General features: G+C 43.7%; 1 long non-coding RNA gene across 1 annotated transcript in view; it reads right to left on the bottom strand.

Annotated features, from left to right (window-relative positions):
• Positions 1-2,210: 2,210 nt before the first annotated feature.
• The window catches only part of LOC146861839 (uncharacterized), a 133,558-nt gene continuing 122,108 nt past the window's right edge, over positions 2,211-13,660 (bottom strand). Inside the window, exon 3 of the long non-coding RNA XR_014978066.1 lies at positions 2,211-3,026. This is a non-coding gene — a long non-coding RNA (uncharacterized LOC146861839). The remainder of the gene's footprint in view (positions 3,027-13,660) is intronic.

Here is a 13,660-nt window from a genome sequence, read left to right as displayed (position 1 = left end):
GCGTCCTGACCCTGTTCACTTCCATGGCCAGTCCATGGAACCTCTCCCACGGTGAACGAGACAAAGCATCTGTGATGTGCTTGTCCACACCTGGCACATGTTTTGTCTTAAAGAGAATATCATGCTGCAAGCACGCAAAACACAAAAACCTGCAGTAACTTCAACCACTGCATGACCCTTGCTAACTGTCCATTTACCACTTGCACCACAATGTCAATGCGAAAAAAGTACCCTCTAGCAAATCCCCCCACAGAGTGACTGCTACCACCAATGGAAACAACTCAAGGAAAGCAATGCTGCACCCCTGTGTTTCAAATTTTCCGGCCATTTCTCCGTGAACCACCGCCCCTACCAGTACAATCCAAATTCAATTCCCCCTGATGCATCTACATAGATCTGGATGTCCCACTCAAGGGGGATGTCATTGAACGAATACAAAAAGAAGTGCCGCACTCGCAAATCCACCCTCACCCAAGCTTACAGGCGCACATGATGGTGCTATAAGGATAGCCCCGAGAGTGCAAAACCAAGTCCCTTGCAGAAGGTTCTGCCCGCTCATACCACCCTGCATGCAAAATTGAGATGTCCCAAAAGTAGCTTTCAGGAGCCTATGGAACCCCAACATCCTCTATGAGCTATTGAAAACTTGCCGGGAAACACTGACAGTCTGCAGAGCCAGAGTCTGTGACAAAAAAAAATCATCTAGGTAGTGGGTCACCCACCCGTGTCTAATACACCACTTAAATAACCATTGCATGAAGAAGTTAAACGGCTCAAACAGAGCGCATGAAATACAACATTCCACTGGGAGGGCCTTGTCCACATGCCAATGTCCTCCAAACTGAATACTCAGCAACTGAAAGTCTGATGGGGGTACTGGTAACATTCGGAAAGACAATTTTACATCTCATTTCGCCATTTGTGCACCTACCCCCTATTGCTTCACCAGTGGATTTGCCACATCCAGTGACAAATATGACACCAAAGCCAATTTCTCACTAATAAAATCATTCACGGATTGCCCTTCCAGCCAAGACAGTTGCTAAATCAACCAGAACTGGCTCAGTTCCTTCATTGGGATCACTCCTATTGGGGATACAATCAGATTCTCCATAGGCCATTCATCAAACGGACCCGCCATCCTACCCTCCCACACCTCTTTCTGTGATTTCTCCCATGCAATGTGTGGGTGTTTCCTGACTGACTTCTGATTGTCTGCCCACTGCCGCCCTCAAGGACCATCGTACCCCAGGCAAAAACCCCTATCACTGCATCCTCCCTGTTGGGGTAGTACCGCAGCTAGAAAGTCAGCATTTCCAATCCACCTGGCATTTGACTTTTACCCCAGATCCCTGTGCCCCCTCCCCCCTGTAATTACTGGATGGAGCTTGATATGTATCCTGGAGATCACATGTGCCTCCATCACAGGAATCATGGCTAGTGGCCATGTTGCAAACGGCCTCCAACGAATGCGTTATTTATAATCAACAAGACCAAACTGAAATATTCCTGCAGACATGTGCGCCTTTTCTCCCTGATGGACCCACTAGTGTTTGAAGCAACATGTATTTCCTCCCCTGCCCCTGCTCTGAAATAAACAAATGGAACTGAACACTCCTCCCCTTTCCGTCCCCCTGTCTTCCCACCTACTATCCTCGATCACCACTACGCTCCTTTCCAACAAACGTTTTAGAATAACATAGGACTCATTTCTTGGTATTCTCGTATAATTCAGGTTTTCTGACACCATGGTTTCTTTTCTAGAAACAGCGATCCATAATTGGAATTCACACATCTCATAGGATAATACGGTCTCCAGGCAAGATGTCACTTTCTTTTGCTTTCCTTTCTTGCTCATGCAACCATTCTTGTCTTTGCATCGCTTTGCAATAGATTGATCCAGTGATATATTGGGATTCTGCATGAGTGTAAAATGAGTCATTCAGTCTAAGACTGAACAACATCAGTGTGGGTACATTCTTTGTGGAAGCAAGCAAAGTAATTCTCTATTCTCTTAGGAACTTATAAATCACCCAGTCATTATTGTCCCTCTAAACTCAGAAATATTCAGGACTTTGTTAAGACTTTGAATAGACCTCCCTACTTCCACATAACTTGTGGCCTTCTGGGAGTATTTTTCCAGTGGTTGATTTCGAGTCAACAGAGTTCGGAAGCAATTTCATAACAGTGACATTGCGGGCCATTATATACGTGAAATTATTGTCTTATTTATTTCAGAATAAAGTCCCATCCACAGTATCATCCTTATATCTCCAGAGACACACTTTACTGACCACTATCGTCTTCTAAATTCTGGTATGTTCCACATTCTACCTTTACCTTACCTCACCACATTCTACTTGCTACTTCTCTGTCTCAAGATACCACACATTACTATCCTCGTCTACTAATACAAGCAGGCGGTGATCACCTGGCAGGATTGAAAAGTCTACACTGTGGCATGGCCTTGGCAGAGGAGGTATGCTCTCTGAGATGATTGGCATGGAATGCACTGTAGGTCAAGCTACCTTACACTAAAGACAGCTTGCTATTAAATTAACTTGCTGATCCAAATAGGGAAACTATACCTTTTGCCTCAATCACATTTCTCATTTTAAAGATCCATTGATGTCCTGAATGAACCAGTTTTAATACTCAAGGAATCAGTGGAAGGGGAATGACAATGAGGTATTCTCTTGATAACAGACCTTCCTCCATGTTCGACAGCGCTTCACGGACATTACCAAGAGCCTGTAGTCTTTTCGTAGCTTCTGTGTTATGGTGCGATTGTCTCTGTAGAATGAACTGCACGTTATTTTTCTGAACAAACATTGAAAACCGAGCAATGTGGTTCTTAGGTAAAGGACAAATCAAAAATCCAAATATTGATTAATAAAGTAGTCCTTTGTCAATTAAAAATGTTCATATCTTGTCTTTATTCCAAAGTGCAGTCTTCATTGCGTGCCCTCAGGCCAAGCCAACACGTGTTTCGTCCCGACTATAATAAGTCATGGACTTCATCAGGGCTAGAGGCAAAAAGATAACTAAATTTGCAATTAAATTCCAAAGGATACACGGATTCACAATGATAATGTTAACAATAATAAATCACAGTCATCTAGGAAGATGGTGAGAAGACCTCTAAATTAGTTATTGATTAGTTAAATGAGAATAAACAGTCGTAGATAAGGAAGAGAAAATAATTAGTAAATGTCACCGAAATAAGCGTGAAAAGTGCCTGGTATTCTAAAGAGAAGAAAGAGGGACTACACCGGGCAAGCCAAAGTGAAACCCCACAACACACGTGTAAAACTACCAAAAAATATTGGTCTCAATGGTCCTTAAAGATACAAAGTAAGAACGTGTACACTACAAGTTACAAGCCGTAACCAAGTATAAAGTGGGGAAAGCTAGTATACAAACCCTATCTGACAAAGAGCGTAAAGGATCATGCAGTTTAAGCCTAAACTACTAGTGATAAGTTCACTTACCTAAGGTACATCAAATCTCAAAATTAAGAAAGCGCAAATATAAAAGTATATATACGCAACATCTGTAATCACAAAAGGAAACACACTAGCTATAATAAGTAGGTCAAATGAGATAATAGTGAAAATTAATGAACGTGTAGCACAAAAAATACACTGAATATATACAAATTACGAAAACATACCTAATATAATGGTAAATTCTTATTGACATGAACGTATCTGTCTGGCTCTCAGTAGGTCAATTAGAAGTAATCAGGAGAAGTGTAAGCCATGTTACCTGTAACATAAGATGAAAGCTAAACTCAGTAGGGTACACGACAAAAGTGAATATAACGACCGGGTCTGACTATGAAAAAAAGAGAAAAAAGTACACGACATCTGTCAGCATATCTAAATTCACGGTAGCCCGTAGTTAGTCGAAATTGGCAAGATACCCTCAATAAATTGTAAAAAAACAACAATAGGGAAACAAACCTATCTATACTATGGATTGAGCGAAAGCTGATGCTGTAAGTAAACAGTCGTCACTGCGTTGACTGAAGAAATACCTATTCACGTTAAACAAACCAATCGTACCAAAAATCGTAAAAAAGTATAAAATTAACAATCTATCAAGTCGGGGTCAAATAAATACGCAAAACGCTTCATAAGGAGAGTCATGGTAGTTGAAAAAAGAACGGAGCTTACCTATAGTGAACCAGGTATGTTCCTTAAGCAAAGCATTCCGTGATAGCTTTAGCGTCTATGACGTGCGCCATCTTGGGATGGGAATTTAAAGCAAAATTAGAAGGCGGACTACGTGGTCAACAAATTTCACCTCCAGTAAGCGCCATTTTGAAATTTTCTGTATTGCATTTTAGGCGATGGCCAGGTGTTCGTCATCTGAAGCGGCTGTGGTCAGATCTTTGGGAGTCAAAGGATGGCTTCTGAAGTTTTTTTACAATGGTGTGGACATATTCTTTGCTGTCTTTGACCTATGCTGTTTCTTCTTCTGTCACTCTTCAGGGAAGACGTGACAGGAAGTCTGCTGTGCTTACTTGAGCAGGCCAGTACACTACATCATGCATATATTTCTGTAGTTGGAGTATTGTAGGAAGCGGGCTCTGTATATACTATGCCAAAGTGAGGTATAGTGTACACAGAGTCCAGTGGAACCCCAAAGGTAGGCAGAGGTTAAGTTAGATAGCACATCATTCTCTATTTGTGGTAGTGTGGTCGAGCAGTAAGACAGTAGCAGAGGACAGTGTTAAGCATTTGTTGTACACACTCAGTCAGCAAATGAATTCACACACTCAAAGACTGAACTTCAGACCAATTGTTTTTGTATGAAAATATTCTTTTAGCTAGTTTATTTTCTAGAACCAAGCAAGCCTGGCACAGGTAAGTAATAAATACTTTACAGTAGTAATGCAGTTGGTAAACAGTTTGAATTGAAATTGTATATGCACTTTTTTTTGACTTACAGGATTGTTGCAGAGAAATGCAATACTTTGTAAATATAGTACAAAGACTTAAATAGGCTTTTCAGTAAAATACCAGGTAAGTTACCTTTTAGATGACTTTTCTTACTCAGAGTAGTATACCTGGATACTATTCTGGGTCATTTCCTGTAAACAGGTGAGTAAAATCGTTTTGGTTAAATAGTACAATTTTAAAGAATTTCTTTAGGTTTTCAAACTCCACACTTAAAAACGTTTCCAAGAAAAACGGTCAATGTTATCCTATGGAGGAAAATAGTGTTATCGGTTTTTGAGGTAAGTATTTGGTAGTGGGAGCTGAGGTTCTGGGGGTGGACTCAGGGGTCCCCCAGGGTCAAGGGTGCACTCTTGTTACACTCCCAGCGGCACTAGGGCGGCCAGGTGCAGAGTGCTGAGACCCAATGTTAAAAAATGGGGAATAGGGGGCCTCCGGTTGGTGGCTGCTGACGAGCAGGCCGCAAGGTTGTGGGAGCCAAGCTCCTGGTGTTAGCCTTAGGGCAAAAGGGGATCCTGTTTAGCAAAAAAGTGCACCCGCAGCGGCGCAGGGGTGGCTGGGTGCAGGGTGCTGTTTTAGCGTTGGGTGCCCTGTTGCTTTCAATGGGGATTTTCGGTTTTGGTTTTCAGCTGCAGGCTCGGACCAGGAAGACTTACGGGAGGAACCAGCAGCTGGGCAGGTAAGTTGGATGGCTCGGGGATGTAGGTGCACTTCGGATTCTCTTCTCCAGGGCACATGGCAGCTGGATGCAGGGGTGTCTTTTGAGGTTGGATTTCGCCTTAACTGGCCACTCTGGATTGAGGGGAGGGGTTCCCTGTGCAGAGGCTGCAGGCAACGTTGGGGAGCAGCGGGCCTGTGGGGCTGGGGCCAAGTCAGTTGTTCTCTACAGTTCCCTCTGCTAGGCGTCTTCTTCTGTCCTTTTTCTTCTTAGGTTGCGTGAATCTGCTTTCTTCGTTCAGGGCTGCCCCCTAAATGCAATGGGCTACTGACCTTAGGGTGACTACACCGTTGGTGTGCTCACCCCACGTGGGGGAGTGAGCACAATCCCTAATCCTGATTGGGGAGTGCCTGTCATCTGCAAGATGGCGGGCACTGAAGAGTGGGCTTCACCTCGCCTCCCCCACCTGAGGGGTGGAGTTGGCAGAGGTGGGCACACCTTCTGGACTGGCTAGTTTTTCCCGCCTGTCTTCCTGCCGAAAAGGAGGGGAGACAGGAAGGGGGCCTGCTCCTCATAGCAGGAGAGGCTGGGGTTTGCATTACAAAGGCTGCCAGGCCTTTGAAGCTCCGCTGCCACAGATGGCTCTTCCTGGCCTGGGGTAGGTGTGAACACCTCCGCCCAGGAAAGGCTTTGTTTCTGGGCTCAGGGAGTGAAGGCTCCCATCCTAGGGGTCCAGAAACATGTCTCGAGGTGGCAGGCTGGTGTGTACCGTTAGGAAACACACCAGAGGCTGGTCATTTTTCAGAGGGCATCTCTAAGATGCCCTCTGTGCGCATTTTTCATTAAATCCCACACTGGCATCAATGTGGGTTTAATGTGCTGAGAAGTTTGATACCAAACTTCTCAGTTTTCAGTGTAGCCATTATGGTGCTTTGGAGTTCGTAATGACAAGCTCCCAGTACCATATACTCATAATGGCAGCACTGCACTTACAATGTCTAAGAATGGACTTAGACACTGTAGGCGTACAGGGCTCATGAACCTGTACCCCCACCAGTGTCATAGGGCATCCAGCTAGAGGTGTGACGGATCTATGCCAGGGCAGTGGGTTGTAGGCATGGCACATAGGGATGTATGCCATGTCGACTCTTCACTTTGTTCTGCACCAAAACACGAAGCCTGCAAAGGCAGTGTGTGTGTGTTAGGGTACAGGGCCTCTAAGGGTGGCACACTAAGTGCTGCAGCCCTTAGAGGTCTTCCATGGTCACAGTGCCCTGGGTAACTGTGGTACCATTTACCAGAGGCTGACCTGTGGCCAGAGATGCCAATTGGGTTAGTTTTGGGGAAAGAACACAGGCCCTGGGAACCTGATTGGCAGGGACCCAGGGCACATCAAGTGAAAGTGCATCGGTAGTCTGGCAAAAAGTGGGGGTGTTACTACAACAGAAACCCACTTTCCTACAAGAATCTATTTTTATATGTGGAGATGCAGTTTGAATGCAGATTCCTGGAATAGTGGTACCCCAGACTTTGAACTGATTTCTGTGTAGGTATATGTGAAAATGACAACAACCCCACAGAATCACTATGTTTTTTCTCAATGTAAGAATAGTACTGCTGTGTTTCAAATAGAGCTCGCCTGGCATACACAATGGGTGCCCATTGGTTATTTTATTATTGTTGAAGTAATACTGCTCCAAGGCAAGTGAGGCTGGCATCAACTGAAAGCTCAGTTGGTATGGATGTAACACAATGCAAGGACATTCTTTGTGTTACAGAAAAATGCTACTTCTGACCTCCTCCAGGTTACTCCCACCTCCAAAAGTTCTCTCATTGACTTTGTCAACAAGGTCAGATTTTGTATGAAGAGTTCATGGTACGTAACCATATCCAGGAAGGTATTGACATCTGATATGTTTTAAGGCTAAGCTGGCTGTCTTCATGTAGCTAACATTCTTAGGGTCTGGCCTATGCCTTCCAAGGTAAATATGTACCTGAAGAACTGAATTTCCTGCTTAACGGACTTACATTTACTGCGGTGTAAGGTGAAGCCGCTTTCTCGATATTATGATAACACGGCTTCAAGATGATAGTGATGTTGTTTTATGGAGGTTGTGAAAATTAATCTGTCATTGCTGAAATGCATTACTCCTTGGAGTCCGGACAACACTTCACATATGCAGTTCTGAAACAGCAAGTGGTGTCTGACATGCCAACGTTTATGCTCACTTGCGGTGAAAAAGAGGCCATCTATCTGAATGCTTTCTTTAGGTGTAGGTGGTGTCTGACTTTCAGCTCTATTTTGGAAAACCACTTTACGCTATTCATTTCAGTTACCAGGTCATCAAGTGTCGCAGTGATGTGGCAATCTCTTTTTATTCTTTGATTTGGCATCCTCATGTCAAGTCCACACAAACCCTTACTTCACCATTCTGTTTCAGTTCACAGATGATAACTTTTAGTGAGACGCGTGGAGTGGGCCCGCCCAGACCAGCCCGCTTTCTACATGATCCTGGCTACTTCAAGTTTCAACAGCTCAATCTAGACTTGTTTTTGTACATGGAAAGGGATCCGGAGTTGTCTCAGGGTCACTGTTTAGACTGAGTTGTAACTGTGTCCTCTCAATTCTTAGACCTTCGAAGATATCAACGTAATCTTCTAGCATTATTTTTAGGCCGCATTTTTGTAGTGCAAGTGAGAACACTATCAACTGCAGTGATTTGGCGGCTATGCAGCTAATGCGCATGTTGCTATTGGTGCGAGTGACAAAGAACTTTGCAATAATGGTTTTCTGAAATTGAGAGACAGTGATCATGAAAGTACCAGCAACTTCACGTGGTGATGTTCTCTGCCATATGCATATGCTTTTCTGGGTGTGTCTTTGAGTGCCAATGGTGGCTTAACTCAGCAATGGTCTCATCAGGCCATTAGTCCTACAGCTGCACCATTATTAACATGGCTGATATTGAGTTCACTGTGGATAGCCAGTTCACACCTTCGCTGTGACAGGTGTTTGCTCTTCCCAAGTCCTTCTAGGGTGCAAATCCGATGGCCACATCCTTCTTCAGCTTTGTCAACTATGTCAGACTCTTCGTTATGTGTTATTTAGAAAGGTTTTGAAGCTGTTTCACTGACTAATATGGGGGTGGTATATGTCTTCTGGATGTTGATCGGCCAGTTATTGATAATCAACATACTTTGGCAGAGTGATTAGTTTTTCTGCATGCTGAACATATTTTTCCTCTCGCCAGGCAGCATGAGTCAGGAGACAGGTGATTGCCACAGTATCAACAGACTTTGAGAGTTTTCCTGAGAGATCTGATCTGCACTGTGTAGTTCAGCTCACTTAAAGATTCTTCTAGTTCTATTTTGATGAGGTGTGTTGATAGTGAAATTTCCATGTGAGATGCACATGCTTTTGAGAGTTCGTAGAACCACCACAGAGTGAGCACTGAAGGCAAAGTCATCTTTTCTTCTCTCAAGATGAGCCTCTAAAGCTTCGAAGAGTGTCAGCCATGAATTATATGTGCTCTTTTCCTCCATCTGAAACTGCTATCTTATACATGCTGTCTAGATACCTGAGGATCATGTAAAATGCATCAACAGGTTCCTTGGAGCTCTATTTAGTTTGTCTCAAGATGAAGGTTTTGTAATCTGTCTCAGCTATACTCAGAATTGTCTGTGCAGTGTCACCAGTGGAGGATCAAACTCATTTGCTAGGCAAGTGTTTAGGACACTAAGGAATAATTTAAAAACTTCTTCACCTAAAAGACAAAGCATTAAGTACCATTTAGGGATTCTTGGTGACCGTGATCACAAAACCATCAGCGAGGCCCAAGCCACAGAGACACTGAACGTAGCACCAGCAAGATGCCATCTAAATGCAAGGTGCGCACTGTCTTTCTTGACCTGGAATACCCTTGATTAAGCCCACTTCACTAATGTGACTGTATGCCTCCCTCCTGAAGCTCAGAGTGTACCGGTATGCCTTTAAACAAAACAGTGAACCAGTGAGGGAGCATGAACACAACAAGCATCTTCCCACAATCACTTGCTAAATGGATAGTATTTCCAGAGAAAAAATAATCGAAGACAACCTCTGAAAATAAGTGAGTCACAAATTTCTTGATGTTCATATTCTGGTACTCCTTGTACACTAGTGAGGGAAGTTCAGATGGAAGTTGATTATAAGGATCTGAAACAGATGGCTTCAAATGAAATGAATGAAGGAATAAATCTTCCAAGAGCGAGCAAGGTCTACTTCTCTGATTACAAGATGTTGTTTGTTGACTTCTCAGAAATACTGAATACAAGAACTTCAACTTCTACATTCAACACCACATCAGGGTAGTAAGCGCTATATAAATGTAATTTAAACATAGCAATCCCTGACTGCAGCAATTATGTATCACGGTTATAATGGTCCATAATTTACTTATAGTCTAAGTTTTCAAGATGGCTGCCACCATCTGCAAGTGTCGAGAGTCCTGGGGCTCCATGCGACACGTGGTCTGTCTCAGCTTAACTCCGATGTTTAGGTTCATATGTTCCATTGAGACATGATGCTTCTGTCCAGGTGGCTTCCACTCAGTGCCTCTCTCCATCCTCTTGTAGTCTTGAAGAAAAGCACGCTGAAGAGATACAGAGTCATGTGTTGTTCAGGACCGGTTTACAAAGGTAAGCGTGCTACATTCTAACAATCCTTTTAAGCAATATAAAAGCCTCTTAAGCATGATCATCCCAGAGAACATCTCCTCCTCTAGTTATTTCTGCAAAAATCTTAAAGAATTGGCAATAAATGTTGCAAATCCTAAGAAACTTTGAGCCTTGTGGTAATAGCAGGTGAAGGCCGTTTGAAAATTGCCAAAAGCTTCTTCGGACCACAGAAAGACCAGAGGTATTCAATCTGAATCCAAGATACTCTGTCCACCTTATCTTTCACAAATTCAGGCTTCTGGGATTTACAGAACTGATGGGGTTGTTGAAGTCTTGATATGTTCCACTAGAGAAGAGGTCTTCAAACTTTTGGATGCCGAGACCCCCCTGTCAACATTTTCAGGCGTAAGGATCCCCTCCTGACAAACATTTCTAAACCTGTAGGCAGGTCTACTGAAATTATGAGGCAGGTGAGGACCAAATTACACGACAGGCTGAACTAAATTGTGTGGAAAGGAAATGTAAATAATGTAATATGATACCGCGTATTTTGGGATAGCATTGCTTCATTATTTTGACATTTTTTACACACAGTAGTACTGAGAAAAGATTTCACCCCATCAGTATCAGTTTATAACCAAAATACAGCACTTAACATCAGAAAGATGTTTAGTCAACCTCTGTGAAGGGCCTTCCACTCTGCAGCAATATGTGCTGCCACATTAAAAGCTCACCTGCCCTGGCTTGGAGCAGCAGGGGTCCCTTAAAACCCTGGCGGTCTTGTGCAAAGGTAAGCAGTTTACCTATGCCGCTTTCCTCTCACCCCCTGCCTTCCATCCCTTTCTCCTCTCCTCTCCCAACCCCGGATCCCTCTCTCACTTTGCAGGCCATTTTCTTTCACCCCTTTTTACAACTTCTGAACTCTCCCCATTCAACCCCTCACTTCATCTTTAATCACCTCTTGCCATTCTGTTTTTTCACTGCCTTCATCTATAACAGTCTCTATCATTTATCTCATGGCCTCTCTGACCCCGTCACCTCCTGTGCCCCTCAGCACTTCTCATTCACCTCAAGTCCCTCCTTTCAAATTTTTGTCTATTTGTATCTTACACCTCTCCAGTCCCCCCATTCATCTATCACATCTCCCCTTTGTTCTTCCACACCTTCTTGAACCAACATCCCTCTCCCCTGTTACCTCAGCACCAGTGCCTAATTTGAGCAGGTGGTTTCCGGTGCTCCGTACTGACACCTCATTGTGCACAGTCTTCCACATGGTGGCTCTGTCTGTGTAATTTAGAGATGAGCAGAACTGTTGTTTATTAATTCAATATACATTAAAAAAGATAAACTCCTGACACCCATACCATTCTTACAGCTTTGGGGGCTTGAAATAGTCTGAATAGTCACACTTGTACAAGTGTTTTGGTTGGTAGTTGTATAGGTATTGTCATTGGCCGCACAGGCAATGGGTGGGTGGTTAAAGTTGCAGTGGCCTATTGGTGAGGGCCCTGGCACATGTTTTAGTACAAATTAATCACTGCTCAGCACCCACCCCAGTACTCCCTCTCTTCCCCTATTGCTGCTGTCCTTCATCCATGTCGCATCAAATGATCTTTTTAGGTCACAGATCATCTCTCAGTTATCATCTCTCACAGTTTAACAGTAGCCCTCACCTTTCACTCACAATCACTTCTTGCGTATCCACACTTCCCTTCGGCACTTCACATTTCTCCTCATTCCTGACCTCTTCAATCGAATTCTCTCCCTCCCTTGCTGTCCTCTCTCATCCTCTCAACTCTCCTCACCAAGCATACGGTCGGACCTGTATGCTCCTCTGGGCCTGTGCCACTCTTCTTATTGTTCCCTAATTTAGGAAGGCACGATTGTCTGTCTCACTGTTTTGGTGCAGGCCGCACAGCTATGGAACTTGCACCCTCCTTTGCTTCGCTTCACCAAGAATCTATTATCCTTTAGGAAGATATAAAAACCTGCTCTTTAGGTTACCCCTTTTGGCTCGTTCTCCTTCACCTTCTGTGTGTTTCTCATTTGCCTTCAGGCAGCAAATGGTTATTAGCCCCAGGACACCTTTTGGTAACAGTAGCACAACACAATTGTAAATAATAATAATAGGCAGAAGCAGGGAAGCCTCTAGACCCGAACTTCGCTTGCTAACACTCCCAGCCAGGGCTGACCCTAGCACTGGTCGCACTCGGTGCAGCAGTCTTTTTTGGTGCTCCCCCCCCCCCAGTTTCCTCCTTCTCCATGAATTCCCTCACTACCACTCACCAACAATGCACCACATCTCTCAATAGCACCTTTCTGACAAACATTCCATTTTTTTATAGCACTACTCATAGTTTACTAATAGTCAGTTCTGTGATCTGCATGGTACATGTTCTTTGTAGCAGGCACATTAACCCTCTGCACTGTTTGAGTGACAAGAGTGCCCATGTGAGTACACCGTGAGCAATGCAACAGTGTGAGAGTAGGGTAAGAGGAGTGACTGCAGGGTGAGTGAGGTGACCATATGAATTTAGGTGCGGATGTAAGTGCAGAGTGGGACGAATGAATGCATGGTTAGTGATGGGCTTGTTTGAGTGAGTTACAGATTGAGCAGAGAGACTTGGAACTCCATAGTATAACGTATGGAACATTCCGGATCTGACATTATCACACACATCCCCACGAGGTGGGTTGCCGGTATGAGCATTGAGGGGAACCACCTGGTAAATATTTTATGACCTATGAACAATTTATAACTGATAAGCTGAATTGGGTTGTAGTGTTTTAATCATGTTAAGATGTCCTAACTGTATAGCATATGTTGTGTCTTGAATGTTTGTCTATCTCCCCAGGGTCATAAAGGAATACTCGTGTGGTGAAGACTGACCCCGAGCCCTGACAAAATTGCCGTAAGTTTCTATGGCAATGAAATATGTTGGCCTTCCCTAAACTAAAGTAGTTTGCAACAATGTGTGTTTTTTAACTGGAGTAGGTCCACGGCATCGATTAAAGTTGGCAGTATCGCCAGTAGGTCATATCTCATTTTTAGCTTGGAATAGCGAAATATATTTTTCCTTTTTTTGCTTTGCACTATGGGGTCACAGTAGGATAGCACATGATTAATGTGTGCGGGCCACTCTGTTCACACACTATTGGAGTGTCCTTGTTTTACACACATTTCATTTTGGTCTTGAAAGATACCAATGATGAAGACATGAGCATACTGGTCAGTACCTACCAGCAGCTCCTTGGTGGTGCTTACGTGAGGTACTTCCAGACCTTCACACATTTTTTTCATTTGGGCACTTGTAGAAGGGGACAAAATTAGAGGCGGTAGACACACTTTTCTTAAAATTGGACAGCAAAACCCTATTTTGAG

The sequence above is a fragment of the Triturus cristatus genome, chromosome 2_2 (assembly GCF_964204655.1).
Source record: "Triturus cristatus chromosome 2_2, aTriCri1.1, whole genome shotgun sequence".
NCBI lineage: Eukaryota > Metazoa > Chordata > Amphibia > Caudata > Salamandridae > Triturus > Triturus cristatus.
The sequence above is the reverse complement of the archived record's forward strand: the minus strand, read 5'-3'. Positions and strand labels throughout refer to the sequence as shown.